The sequence below is a fragment of the Camelus dromedarius genome, chromosome 9 (assembly GCF_036321535.1).
Source record: "Camelus dromedarius isolate mCamDro1 chromosome 9, mCamDro1.pat, whole genome shotgun sequence".
Classification (NCBI taxonomy): Eukaryota; Metazoa; Chordata; class Mammalia; order Artiodactyla; family Camelidae; genus Camelus; species Camelus dromedarius.
In genome coordinates, this window is record NC_087444.1 from 22,964,684 (window position 1) to 22,977,766 (window position 13,083).

The window sequence follows — 13,083 nt, forward strand, 5'->3', positions numbered from 1 at the left end:
AAAATGATATATTCATTTTTAATTATAAAGTCGATTATATATTATAATATGTAATAACATATTTAAATATAAACTATGTTCTATATGATATCGTAAATTTATCAGACCACTCTGATGATTTATATGTGATATGATATAAAAGGAAATGACCTTAAGGGAAGAGAAAAGGAGATGTGTCTTACATTTGGGTCAACGAAGGATGAAAACAGCAGAACGGCTACAGGAGGCTAGATACACGTGGAGATCAAGAACGCAGCAGAAGCGGGAACTCAGGCGGTATCTGAAGGAAATGTGGGTCCTCTGAGAATCCAGGGGAATACGGGGTAGGGGGATGAGAAGCTCCCACTCCGTGTCAGATGGCAGCCACAGCCAGTTTATTTGTGATCTGATACTGAAGAGACGGGTGTGCCCCCTCCCCCAATGACCAGAGGACAAGGGACACCTGGGAGGCTGAACTTGGTCTACAAGTCACAGCCCAGGTACTGTGGCTGTCACTGTGTGAGTTTTGTCAGCAGGACTCGGTGCCTAGTTCAGCAAAGGTTGCTTGTCAACTGAGTAAATCCGCCGACTGGTTGAGAACACTGCCATCTGGTTGGTGTATGACCCAGACAAGTAGCCTGCTTGACAGTGAAGCTCTCGTTACCGAGCGCTCAGTGATCGGTGCTTTATGTAGCTCACCCAAATCTTATACCGCCCCTGTAAGGGATTCATTTATATTCATTTATCATCTTCACTTTGCAGGGAGGAGACCCCAGATTTGGAGAGTTAAATAAGCAACACAGTCAAGCTTTTGGTGGGATGTGGCAGAGACTGGACTCAAATGCTACTGTATCTTCTTTGAATCTCACAGTCACCCTAGCAGGTAGGTGGGCAGAAACAGGGATTCTCATTCTCACTTTGGTTTTGAGGGACCTGCAGCCAAGAGAAGTGATGTGACTTGCTAGATGCTGTGCAGCTGGAGTGCATTGCCCCAGTCCTGGCTGCAGATCCGTCTCTTCTGTAGCATTTACATCACATTTTGTGATATTTCCTTCCTATCTTGTTTTAGGGATCTCAGAAATCAGCTGCAATCTTAGGCAAATTAAATTAAACCCTACTGGCAGGATATAAGCATGGTAATTTATCAGCTGTTTCATAATGGAGACCAGAAATTTAAATGTCACTTCGGCATTTAGTTAAGATCTGTGTTCAGTATGGGAACAATTAGCTAACAGACTGCAAATAAATTCTCTGATTACTCAGGGATGGAATAGTGACTTGTTACCAAGCCACTCTTAGACATGAGGGTGAGCTGGCTTGAACATCTGTCATCAAATTGACTGTTGGGTTTGATCCCGCATGGTGGGCTGAGCTGTATCACCTCCCCCTCCCCCATTGCTCCTGGAGCACCGTCCCTAAGTTTGCCTGCTGGCTGTAAGGTCCCAATGCATAGAAAACCTTTTTCCTATCGAGGACATTCAAGAAGGAAGCTTCCAAAAAAAAAAAAAAAGAATGAAGCATCTCTTGGGGACAGAACACTTTAAAATCTGTTTTTAAGAACCAACGTCATGGCTTGCAAATGTTAGCCATTATATATATATAAATAGGTTTAAAAAAAAGTTATTCTGTATAGCACAGGGAACTATATTCAATATCTTGTAATAACCTTTAATGAAAAAGAATATGAAAACAAATATATGTATATATATGCATGATTGGGACATTATGCTGTACACCAGAAACTGGCACATCGTAACTGACTATACCTCAACTAAAAAAAAAAAAAAAAAAAAAAGAACCACTGTCATGGTTTGAACTGTTCTGAGTAGTGACTCTGAGCTCACAGAATGAAGCCTAAGGGATCGCCCAAACTCTGGAACGCTGGTGGTGGGCGGGCAAAACGTCTCAACCACTCTGGAGAACTTTTTCTGACTACATTACAAATGCACCCTCTCCGTTATTCAGCGATTTTTCTCCTGGGCATCTATCCAGGAGAAATGAAAACATGCTCACGCCAAGAATTGTGTAAGAACTTTCATAGCAATTCTATTCATAATAGCTGCCCCCCCCAAACTGGTAGCAACCCGAATGCCCACCCACAGATGAATGGGTAAACAAATTTGTGTTATATTATCACAACCGAATACCACTCAGCAATAAAAAAGAATAAACTACTCACATAAACAACAACTTAAGTGTATCTTAGCAGCATTGTGTTGCATTAAAAGAAGCTGTACATACATAAACAATTGTTTAGTTGATTCCACTAATTTAAAGTTCCAGAACAGGTGCAACTAAGCTGTGGCGATAGAAATTGGAAGTGATCTCTGCCGTGGGTGGGAAGGCATTGACTGGAAACACACAAGGACGTTTCCTGTGCTGATGGACATGTTCACCAGTTTCACACTGGCAGGAGTGTCTTCTGATTCTTTTTTTTTTTTTTTTTTTTTTGAGGTTTGGGTCTTAAATGATCGAGAATCATACAGTTCATCCTCAGTGGAAATAATCAGAGTGGGTTGCTGGAGCAGTGGGGTAACTGTAGTCTAATGCTTAAAAATGATAGTCAACCCCTGGTTCTAGGACGTGGATTCAGCAGCTTGCAGATCAAATAGGTTTGAAGCACAGCAAATGATGGCTGCCACCACCGAGCACAGAGTAAGAACAGCCGGGTGGCCCGTTCACAGAACCTGAAGCTGCCTTGTTCAAGGAGTAAGCCCTGAGCGCACACAAAGTACCTCTGGAGAAGGAGGGTTTGCAAACTCAGTATTCAGGAGGAAGGAGAAGGGAAGACTAGGGCAGCTGCTTTCAGGGGCACCAAGGACTCCTCTTACCCATAGTGACACGGCAGGCTGGTTAGTCCATTTGGACCTGACAAAGCTCATTCAGCATCCTCAACGGTGGGCTTCAATGGGAGTCAGCGGTGCTGTATACCCATAAGGGGCCAGGGGCGCTAAAGCTACCACCCGTGAAGCTGACTGCCCCAACATAACCCAGCGTGTTCACTGCAGGCTCAGAAATGTGAACATCAGGCCACGGTCCAGGAACCAGAGACGTCCGGACCTTTGCATTAAATCGGCTACACTCTTGCAGCGAGAGAGATGATCGAAAGGAGAGAGAAGGGAGATGCTGGGTTGAGACAGGAAGGCCTGATGCTGACTGACCACATTCTAATGCCTGCTTCCCTGTCTGAGGATGCAGGTTTTAACATCTGTTCTCTAATCCTACAGCAGAGACTCGTCATGTGCCTACTATGCGCCAGGCTCTGCTGGGCAGTGGGTTTCAAGAGTGAATGCAACATGGTTCCTGGCCTCAAGGCACTCAAAGTCCTGCCAGAGCCACCGCCATAATGGACCAACTGGAACACAGTGTGACATGTTTCTCTCTCTCTCTCTCTGTCACACACACACACACACACACACACACACACACACACACACACAGCCTGACAGCACAGGGGAAGGCTTCATGGCTGGGAAGACACATCAACTGAGCCATAAGGACAAGTAGGAGTGACACGAACGCTCCAGGAAGAAGGGCAGCAGGTAGAGGCAGAAGCATGAAAACCCGGTGTTTTGGTGCAGGTGCAGGTGCAGGCAGAGGCAAAGGCAGCCAGTGAGCGGAGGCTTCTCCCGAATCCACGGACTGTCTCTAAGAGCCCCTCCTTAGCTGCGCCCCTGGCTCTGGGTTCAGCAGATCTGAGGCCTTAGCTGAACACCCTACCCCCGTTCATGTAGGGGCAGGACCTGCGGGCTCTATTTCAGACCCAAGGACTGGGGTTGGGAGCAGAAAATAGAGTTGAATTTATGTTGAAGGGCCAGTTGATACAGCTACTTATTTGGGTTACCCACTTCCTTGGTCACCCCAGCCAGAAGCCTTCTCTTCCTCCTCTGGTCTCCTGTAAGCCATTCTCTGTAATATGAATAATAGTGTAAGAGATAACAGACTCTGGGGCTGGATTGCCTGCTTTGAATCCCGGCTCTGCTGCTTGCTAGCTGCGTGATCTTGGACACCTTACTTTTCCTCTGTGTGTCTCAATTTCCTTATCTGTAAAATGGGGAGAAAGCTGGCCCCTACCTCACAAGTTACTACATGTAAAACCCTTAGAACATTGTCTGGCACATAGTAAATGTCTTATGAATGTTATCAATTGGCACTGAGGATAAGACTTACTAACACTTACTAGTAATACAGTGTGAGACCCTTTACCCACTGTATCACAGGGCAGCTGTGAGGCACCCTGGTGTCTGAGCAAGGCCATGAGTTGTTTAGGGAGGACATTACTGCTCTCTCAATAGAAGAAACTTTCTCTCCTATGCCAACCATCCCTCCCCTGCCACCTAACAAGTCATCTCCCAGATGTCACTGGTTTGGAAGAATACAAGTCATCTGCACGATGTCGATGGTTCTCATACCAATGGGCTACTGATAGTGGATCCCACATCATCTCCCATGCGGTCAGCCGTGCCCATGACCCCCGACACCCAGCAGATTCTGGGATTCTGAACTCTTGTTCTGTACCCAGTGCCCAACTCTCTCCGTGATCTCAGAAAGGTTCATAACTCCAGCTCTCGCTCCCTAGTTCACCTTCACACCCCAAGGCTCCATCTACTTCTGGTCAGATCTGATCTATGTAGCGAACTCAGCAGCTGGAGAGAGACTTCTTCCTGCTTTCGACCCTGGAAAACAAGGACAAACAATACAGCCCCATGACAAGGGTCACTGGCCTATGACCACACTCTCCAGGAAGTCCTTCTTCGGGCTGTGCCCCCATCCCTCCCTGTGACTCATGCTGCACAGTTGCCCCCACCCACGGGGCAGCCAAACCACTGGGCCCATAGCTTGTAAGGGAGCTGCAGAAAGATGCAAACTCCCCCTTGGTTTGACTTAGCCTCGTGCATGACTGGTTGGCTTCAGGCTCCAACAATCCAAGGTTAATATTAACCTGAGGCTCTCAAAGCCACCAGGGGGCTTGAGCACAGACCTCAAAGTCCAGGACTCGTCTGACTTCTGGAATCAGCTCAAGCAAGATGGATGGCCAGGTGGCACATCAGGGACCAGGAGGGCCTAGACGCCCTCCCTCGTGGGGGACTGGGGCATTCCTTTCTGATCACAAAACTCCATTTGCTCCCTAAGAAGCTGGGCCATGGCTGCTCGGGAATGGCCTGCCATTTGTCTCCACCCAAATTAAGCAGGCACATTGTTCAACAGGTACCCAATGGCTGCTTGAAACAAACAAACAAACAAACAAACAAAACCAACATCCCTTTTCAACCTCATCCTGAAATGTGCTCCAAGCCTGCTGGTGATACCCTGTCCAACCCAGCGTCAGATCCAAGGTTGGACAGGAACACATTCTCTGGAATTCAAGAGATGCTGCAAAAGCATCTCAAATAGCTCTGCCTGTGGCCCTCCGTGCCTCTATGCAAATTAATTCACTTAAACTACAGCAGTGAAGGCTGATAGTTAAGTGCATCATCTTAGAAGAGAGAATGTTCCTTAGCTCAGTGATCAGATTCAAAAGGTCCCCCAGGACCTCATATTAGACTCAAACTTGAGAACTTAGTTCAAACCTGGTTCAATCTAGGAATCCAGTTATGAGAGCTCTATGAGAACCTCCACTGTTCTACCAAGTGCCAGAACCTGATAGGAGTGAACTCATTTACTTCTCATTAAAGTGTGGAGATGTTATGAGGAAACTGAGGCACAACGAAGCCAGGTCACATGCGGATGTTAGTAAGAGGCTGCAGATTTGAGCTCAGGCGTGATGCTCCAGTGTCTGTGTTTCTGTTCATTCCTGACTGTAATAAATCCTGGAAGGGAGGGACGCTGTCTGGGATTGGAAAATGGCAATGGAAAGTCTGGATCAGAGGACTGAGAGCAGGCCAGGTGATGTGACAGCTGACTGTGAGCATGGCCTGGAGGCTGATTGAGGAGGGGTGAAATGAAAAAGGAATTTCCAGATCCCAGAGTACAGCCGCTTTGAAAAGCATTCTGAGGTAATACTGCCATCTAGTGGTGGTACAACAGATAGCAATTAATTTCCAAGAAAATATGGAAGGAGCCTTTGAGGAAGGTGTATCTAGCAGGTATAATTAGCAGGGAAGTTGTTATTTTTCTCTCCAACAGATTCTAAAAGACAGGCAAATACCATGGCCACGGTCCTCGAAGTAGCCTAGAATGTCACATGGCACTGAGTGGTGGCTACAGGCTAGATTCAAATCCAGACTGCTCTTTACTGACGAAAATCTTGGGCAAGTTAATTAACTTCATTTTCTCTTCTGAAAAATGGGGAAACTAATATCGACTCATATGGCTGCAGTGAAGATCAAATGAAATAATGCATGCAATGTGTCAGGCATATCAAAAGCACTGAATAAATGCTTGTTGTTCTTGCAGTGTGAGGGAACTCTAATCCCAAAAGATACATGCACCCCAATGTTCAAAGCAGCACTATTTACAATAGCCAAGACACGGAAGCAGCCTAAATGTCCATCGACAGATGACTGGATAAAGAAGTTGTGGTATGTTTACACAGTGGAATACTATTCAGCCATAAAAAAGAATAAAATAATGCCATTTGCAGCAACATGGATGGAGTTGGAGATCATCGTTCTGAGTGAAGTAAGCCAGAAAGAGGAAGAAAAATACTATATTATATCACTCATATGTGGAATCTAAAAAAAAGAAAAAAAGAAAAAGAAAAGAGAAAGAAAGAAAAAGGGGACATTAATGAACTCATCTACAAAACAAAAACAGACTCACAGACTAGTAAATAATCTTATGGTTACTAGGTGGAAGAGGGTGGGGAGGGATAAATTTGTGAGTTTGAGATTTGCAAAGGTTAACCACTATATATAAAAATAGATAAAAAACAAGTTTCTTCTGTATAGCACAGGGAACTATATTCAATATCTTGTAATAACCTTTAATGAAAAAGAATATGAAAACAAATATATGTATACACACACACACACACACACACACACACACACACACACACGACTAGGACATTGTGCTGTACACCAGAAATTGATACATTGTAACTGACTATACTTCCATTAAAATATATATGTATTAGTGGTTCTCCCTGCTTCGCATATTAGTCTCTGGTCAGGCCTGGAGGGCTCTGCACAGTGTGCCCCTCGCTCCATCCTGGCTGGGTCCCCGTGGCTCTCTGGCCCCGGCTCCCCAGCTGTGGCTGCTCTTTACCAGTCCCCTCACCACCTCCCCAGACTGGCCTTTCCTTTCCAACATGGGGCTTTTGTAATTCTCCACCTGAAGTCACCCGCTACTTTCCTCTAACTATCTGGAGTGAACTGGGGAAATATAAGGTATGGGAGCAAAGCAGCAGCTCTTTTATTTTGAAGTTTAATTTTGCAATGAACTTCACTTAAATGGGAGGCAACTTGGCAAAGCACACAAAGTTCGTGTCATGGTTAACTCGGCTCTGGACCCCTTGCTCACTGACTTCCAAGAAGGGTGTTGTCCCCAGTTAAAGATTAACCTGTAGCCTTGAACGTCCTCTGTCCTCGGGGAGCTGTGGGTGGGAACGTGCTATTCCCACCACAGCCAGCCGTGAGCCGGGATTTGGGTGGCTGCCTCTGGACACCACTTTTCCCAAGTCCTGGAAGAGACTAACATCAGGTTGGTTGCTGGGTGTCTGTGTGCTTGGAACAGGGGCAGGGGAGGAGGTGGCAGGTGGGGAGGGGAGAGAGGCGGAGAGAAGAGAGACTTCGCGGGGCATCACAGGTGCTGACTGTGAGCCGACAAGGTGACAGTCTTGGCAGAAAGGGGTCGTGCGGAGACAGGCAGTGGGATGCTGAGGGAACTGGCAGAGGAAGGCTTCGCTTCACAGACACTACAGATAGAGGAGGTTATGTCTAGATAACTTAATCTTTAGAACCACCTGGGGAATGTTTATGGGTGTCCTTAGGAGGGAAGATGCGTCAGAAGATGTCCACTTGAAAGGGTCCTGGAAAATCTAAAAGACACAGTTCCTACCCTCAAGGATATGCTTGTGTAACTAGACCATTGCCGCCTGGCCGCAGGCAGAGGAAAACAGCCACAAGGCTACTGCTTCTAAAAGGCAAAGAAGTTAATATTTCTCAAACAACTGGTCTGGTGTAGTTTCTCTGGGAATAAGCTTGCTCTGAACTAGGAACCAATTTCCTCCAATGCAAAGCCTCCCGAGATTGTGATTGGATCAAGTTGAATCTGTGGATCAACAGATCAATCTGGGGAGAACTGCCAAAACAGTGATGAAGTCAGGGTGGTACTGGTATAAAGACAGACAAATAGATTGTGATAGAGAGTCTGGAAACAGTATCAGGGGAGAAATGCTTTTGTAACAGGAGACAAAACTCCCAGCGTCTTTACTGTTAATCACTAGGCTAGTCTGCATTTTACAGAATCCTTCCATTCCCACAAGATCTCCATGAGATAGACAGCCTTGTCTTAATTATATAGATAGGTGAGAACTGGAGCTTGTCTAGACTAAATGCAGTAAAGCATCATTTATGAGATACCATTTGAGAAACAATGGCAATATTCCCAAATTCCCAGATAACTCTCCCTAGAAAAGGATTTCTGGTATACTCTGTATCATCCCAAGTAACAGAAAATCAGATACTGAAATCTGTCTTCTCTTTTTAATATAAGATTCTTGAAAGCAGAGATTGACATCATCTAAGTTTAAAAAAAAATCTCTAGTGTTTAGTTCAATGCCTAGATCTATTAGTCAGGTTGGGGTTGGCTATGCCATTGTAAAGAATAAACCCTGAATTTTTAGTGGCTTAACACACAAATCTTTACTTCTTGCTCACGCCAAATCAGCTGATCTCCAGGACTATTTCTTTCCGAATGGTGATTCAGGGATCCAAGCTCCCTTTGCCTTACAGCTATGCCTCCTGGAGAACATGGCTCCCAGAATACTGTAACAGGAGAGAAGGAGAGAGGGTCACATATCAGCTTTTAAATTCCTGACCTACAGTTAACACGTGTCACTTCCACTCCTAGCCCGCTGGCCCAATCCGGTCATATGAGCCCCACCCACATTTAACTAACTGGGAAATGTCGGGGAGCAGTGGCTGCCTCTGCCTTCCTGGCGGATGGCATGCATTCAGTAAACCTTGTTGGATGAACCAACGAGTAAACCCAACACAGGTTTAAATTATACTATCACAGAATTACTCAAATCTTGAATCCACTTTCAACCTCCAGAGCCTCGGAGGAGAACCCGCTTGTCATCAACAAGAGAAATCATGCAAATGGGTCTACCATTCATTAATAATCCACACTCCAAGGCAGTGTTCTAGAAAGTTTATATGGGCTATTGTATTGGTCCTTATGAAGGCTCTATGGGATAGGCATTAATATTCTTCTTTCACAAATAGTTTTTTCATGGAACCATGGTGAGCAAACAGCAGAGCTGAGTTTGAGCCCACGTTGGCCAAGTTACAAAGCTTATGAGAGTCTGTCTTCCTGGATGCTCTCAGCGACTGATGTCTTAGGGAGTACTGGGAGCAGCTGAAAGCAACGGCCTTCAGAAATGCAGTTTGGAGTGGATGCCAGAGTGGGAGGTGCAAGGAGGAAGGCGGAGAGAGACCGAGCTCCATCCTATAGCTGCTCTGTCCATCCAGACCGCACTGCCCTTCCTATCTCTCTCCTGCCACCTCCTGGCATCTGCCACTCTCACAAGCAGCAACACCTTCCAGTTCTCAAGTCAGTAGTGTTCAGAGTTCAGAGCTTGCTCTGAACACTTGTGTCATTTCTGACATCTGTTTTGGCACTCTCCATCCTTTCTGAACAAATGAAGAGGCAGGGCAGTGATCTCCATGCAGGACACCTTTCCCAGGGGTCTCGGTTTTCTGGAAATCGACCAAGCTCACTTTATGCAACTCTTCTGACCCAACAGAGCAGAGACTTGAACGTTTTCTAGCTCACCACGGATACTCCAGACTGGCCGTGTCTGTAGAGACACCCAGAGCTAGTCAGAGGGATTCCTGGTCAGGCTGTGCCAGTCTCATTCTGTGAACATGGGGAATTCACTTGGAGTCTCTGGGTTTTCATTTCTTTCATCTCTGATTTCTTACACTCTCTGATTATCCTTTATCTCATTGGATTAAGATGAGTGACAATTGAAATTAAATATGGAAGGGTTCTCTGTAGACTGTTGAGACTGATTTAAACTTGCAAGGTGATCGTTTATGACCAGTTAAGTGATGGTGTTTTCTTACTTTCTGATCGAGTTAGGATTTTTGCTAACGGAAAGGAGCAAAGATGCATTTGCCCGTGGCATTTCCAATGCCAGCTCTCACCCTGCAAAGCATGCTTGGCTGCACACGTTTGCTTCTTTTCATGATGCTTAAGAGCCAGGCCCTGGGAGTCAGAACATACTACTAGGCGTGTTGGGCATCACATATTTTAATCTCTCTGAACATCTGTGAAACAGGGATAATAATGGGATAATAATATTTGTGCTTGGGAATTATTATATAGGTTGAAATATTAATGCATATAAAACAACTTACACGGTGCGTGACGCATCATGAAGCACTGGGTAAATGGCAGCAATTTTATTTTCATTATTAAGGAGCCATTATGCTGTCTCAAGGGTCTTTGTAATCAGATTACTCCACTGCTCAGTAGAATTAGAACGTCCCTAACCTTTCCAAATACCATAAGAGTCCTTGGATCAGTGTCTCCCAGTCTGCCCTAAACCGTCTCCAACACCCCATAGGCAGCCCACAACTCACAACATGGCTGTGCTCCAAAACTCTACTTGGAAGTCATTTGTTTGAAACTCAGCACTTATTTTCCCATAGAAAGAATGCTATTAAAGTAGTGGTTGGATTCCTGAGTGACTGCAAATACCTACTTGATATGCCAAGTAGCAGAAAACTGGCATAATTGCCATGCAAATGAGCACAAAGTAATGTATTGCTAGTCATAGGTCCAAACTAAAAGCTAAGAAAATTGTGTAATAAATGCTTTCTTTAATTTTCATAAATGCTCCTGATGAGGAAAAGCAGGCTTAATTAGAGGAAGACAGAGTCCAGCAGTAACTTCAGTAAGGAAGCTTAAAGTGCCTCTGAGGGTATTTTCAAAGGCTTTGGAGGTTCTTTACCGGCTCTAATGTGACTTCAAAACTGTTTTACTTTTTTGTTCTTAATCCACGGGACTAATCTCATCCATCACATTGGGATGGGGTTACTTTTGGTTTGCAAAGGGAAGGAGACATGAGAGACTAGGGAAAAGGAAGAAAGGATGAGAAAGATTTCCTGAAAAAACAAACCAAAACAAAAAAACAGCCAACAGCTTGGCGAAATCAGGGAAGGGGGAAAAGGCAGACGTCAGTAGATTACCAGATGGCGGTCCAGATGGATTACCTGGACCGCCAGCGGGGAACAGATGGGGTGAGAATATATACCACTGGTGAAAGGGAAATGGTGTCCTGACAGGTCAAAGAGTTCCCCTCTGAAGCCATTAGGTGGCGCCACTGGGCCAGAACAGCTTGTGAAGAAAGCCACCTCAAGGCTGGTGAGGAAGAGGCAACGAAGGCTGTGAGCTCCCATCTATTTGCTGCTAGGAACCAGCCCAACTAACCGGCTAGTTCCCTGTTCTGTACTTAATAGCCGCGGAGGAGGTGCTGAATTAGAATGTTAACAAGACCCATCCAGACGGAGGCCTTTGCATTGGTGACCAAGTGAAGCAGAGCAGGCGAGGACCTGGACATCAGCCCAGCCTTTAGTTTCTGGTGGCTTCAAATCTGGCAGAGGTTCTACCAACATGAATAAAAACCTGCAGTCTTTCAAAGGAGGGGCTGAGGCCCAGACAGACGAAAGAACTTGCCTCTGCTCATCGGGGTGATCGTGTCAGTCACCACTGCGAGCACCGGTCCCCCGACTGCGTAGACGAGGCTTTGCTGTGCCCCTCCAGCGGCGGCCCTTTTCCCTGACACTGGTGAACCAAGCGGGGACAGGAGTGGAGCTGGAGCTGGAGGGATGACACCCGGTGCAGATAAGTCTCCAGAAACCTCAGGGCTATGCTGAGAAGCATATTTCAAAATATGCTTATTTCAAAATAAGGAGCAGCAAATTCCAGGTACTTTTGCCAGGCTCTCCAGTGGAAATTCTTAGCGTGACATGCTGTGTCAGGCAGAGCCCTGCACGTGGAGGCAGGAGACCTAGGTCCATGCTGAAATTCTGCTCCGATGTGAACATGTGCACAGCTCTCCTCTCTCTAACATCCCTCTCAGCTCCATCGAGCACAGCACTTCCAACCGTCTCCTAATCCTGGCCGGGTGGGATTTGCGGTCATTATGGCTTATGGAGCTGGGACTGGTGGCTAATGACCTAATTAGGTCAGGATCACTCCAGAGTGAGCAAATCCTTCAGATAGATGTGCCTCCCCTCAGAACCTCAAAAAAACTCCTTCAACCCACGATAAACAAAGCTCCGGTTGTAAAACAAAGATGTGATCGTCCCCCAACTTCCCTGCAGACTGGGTTCTGAAGAACTGTGTGTGCTTCTTCTCAAGGCAGAACGTGTCTGCAGGTCAGGAGGGGACATTTTAATTCCTGGGAAAGAAAACTGGCTAATGAGAGCGGTTGATGGGGTGGTGGCTGGAGAGGGCAGAATATTATTAGACAAAACAGAATAAAATGAAAACGTGGCCATTATGGCCTGGAAGGGGTCCTGAGTCCTCGATTCAAAATGTGTGAGGGTTCAGGGAAAAGGCCAGACCTGATCCTGGACTGACAGAAACCCCAGTCAGTTCCTGTGGTGTGTGACTACTGGCACCTGTCCCTCTGTCCCCTCCCTCCCAGACAAATGTCATTCTCGGTTCCTGAGACCACTCCAATGAGAGGGACACTCCAGTCTCATTTTTACTCTGGTATCTTACCTTATGTCTCTGGGAACCCAAGTCCTCTACCCTGACCTTTCCTCCCTGTTTCAGGGACTTCTCGGGAGGCCTGTCGGCCTCAGTGACCCTGGGACCCTGCCTGGGACCCCAGCAGCCCTGGGCCCTCCCTTCCCTGCCCCCACGCAGCCCCTACCAAGGCCTTCTCCCGCCTCCACGTCTTCCCTTTCAGTGCCACTGTTG

The 13,083-nt window shown here is 46.2% G+C and overlaps 1 protein-coding gene across 4 annotated transcripts in view; it reads left to right on the plus strand.

Moving 5' to 3' along the window:
* The first annotated feature begins 741 nt into the window (after positions 1-741).
* HAO2 (hydroxyacid oxidase 2) overlaps positions 742-13,083 on the plus strand; it is a 30,027-nt gene continuing 17,685 nt past the window's right edge. Inside the window, exon 1 of one of the 4 annotated variants that reach the window (XM_064488886.1) lies at positions 742-862. The gene's annotated coding sequence lies outside the window, so the exon portion shown is untranslated. Of the gene's footprint in view, positions 863-7,506; positions 7,624-13,083 lie in introns of those variants that run through there. The other 3 variants (XM_064488887.1, XM_064488885.1, XM_010980533.3) reach the window with 3 other exon arrangements.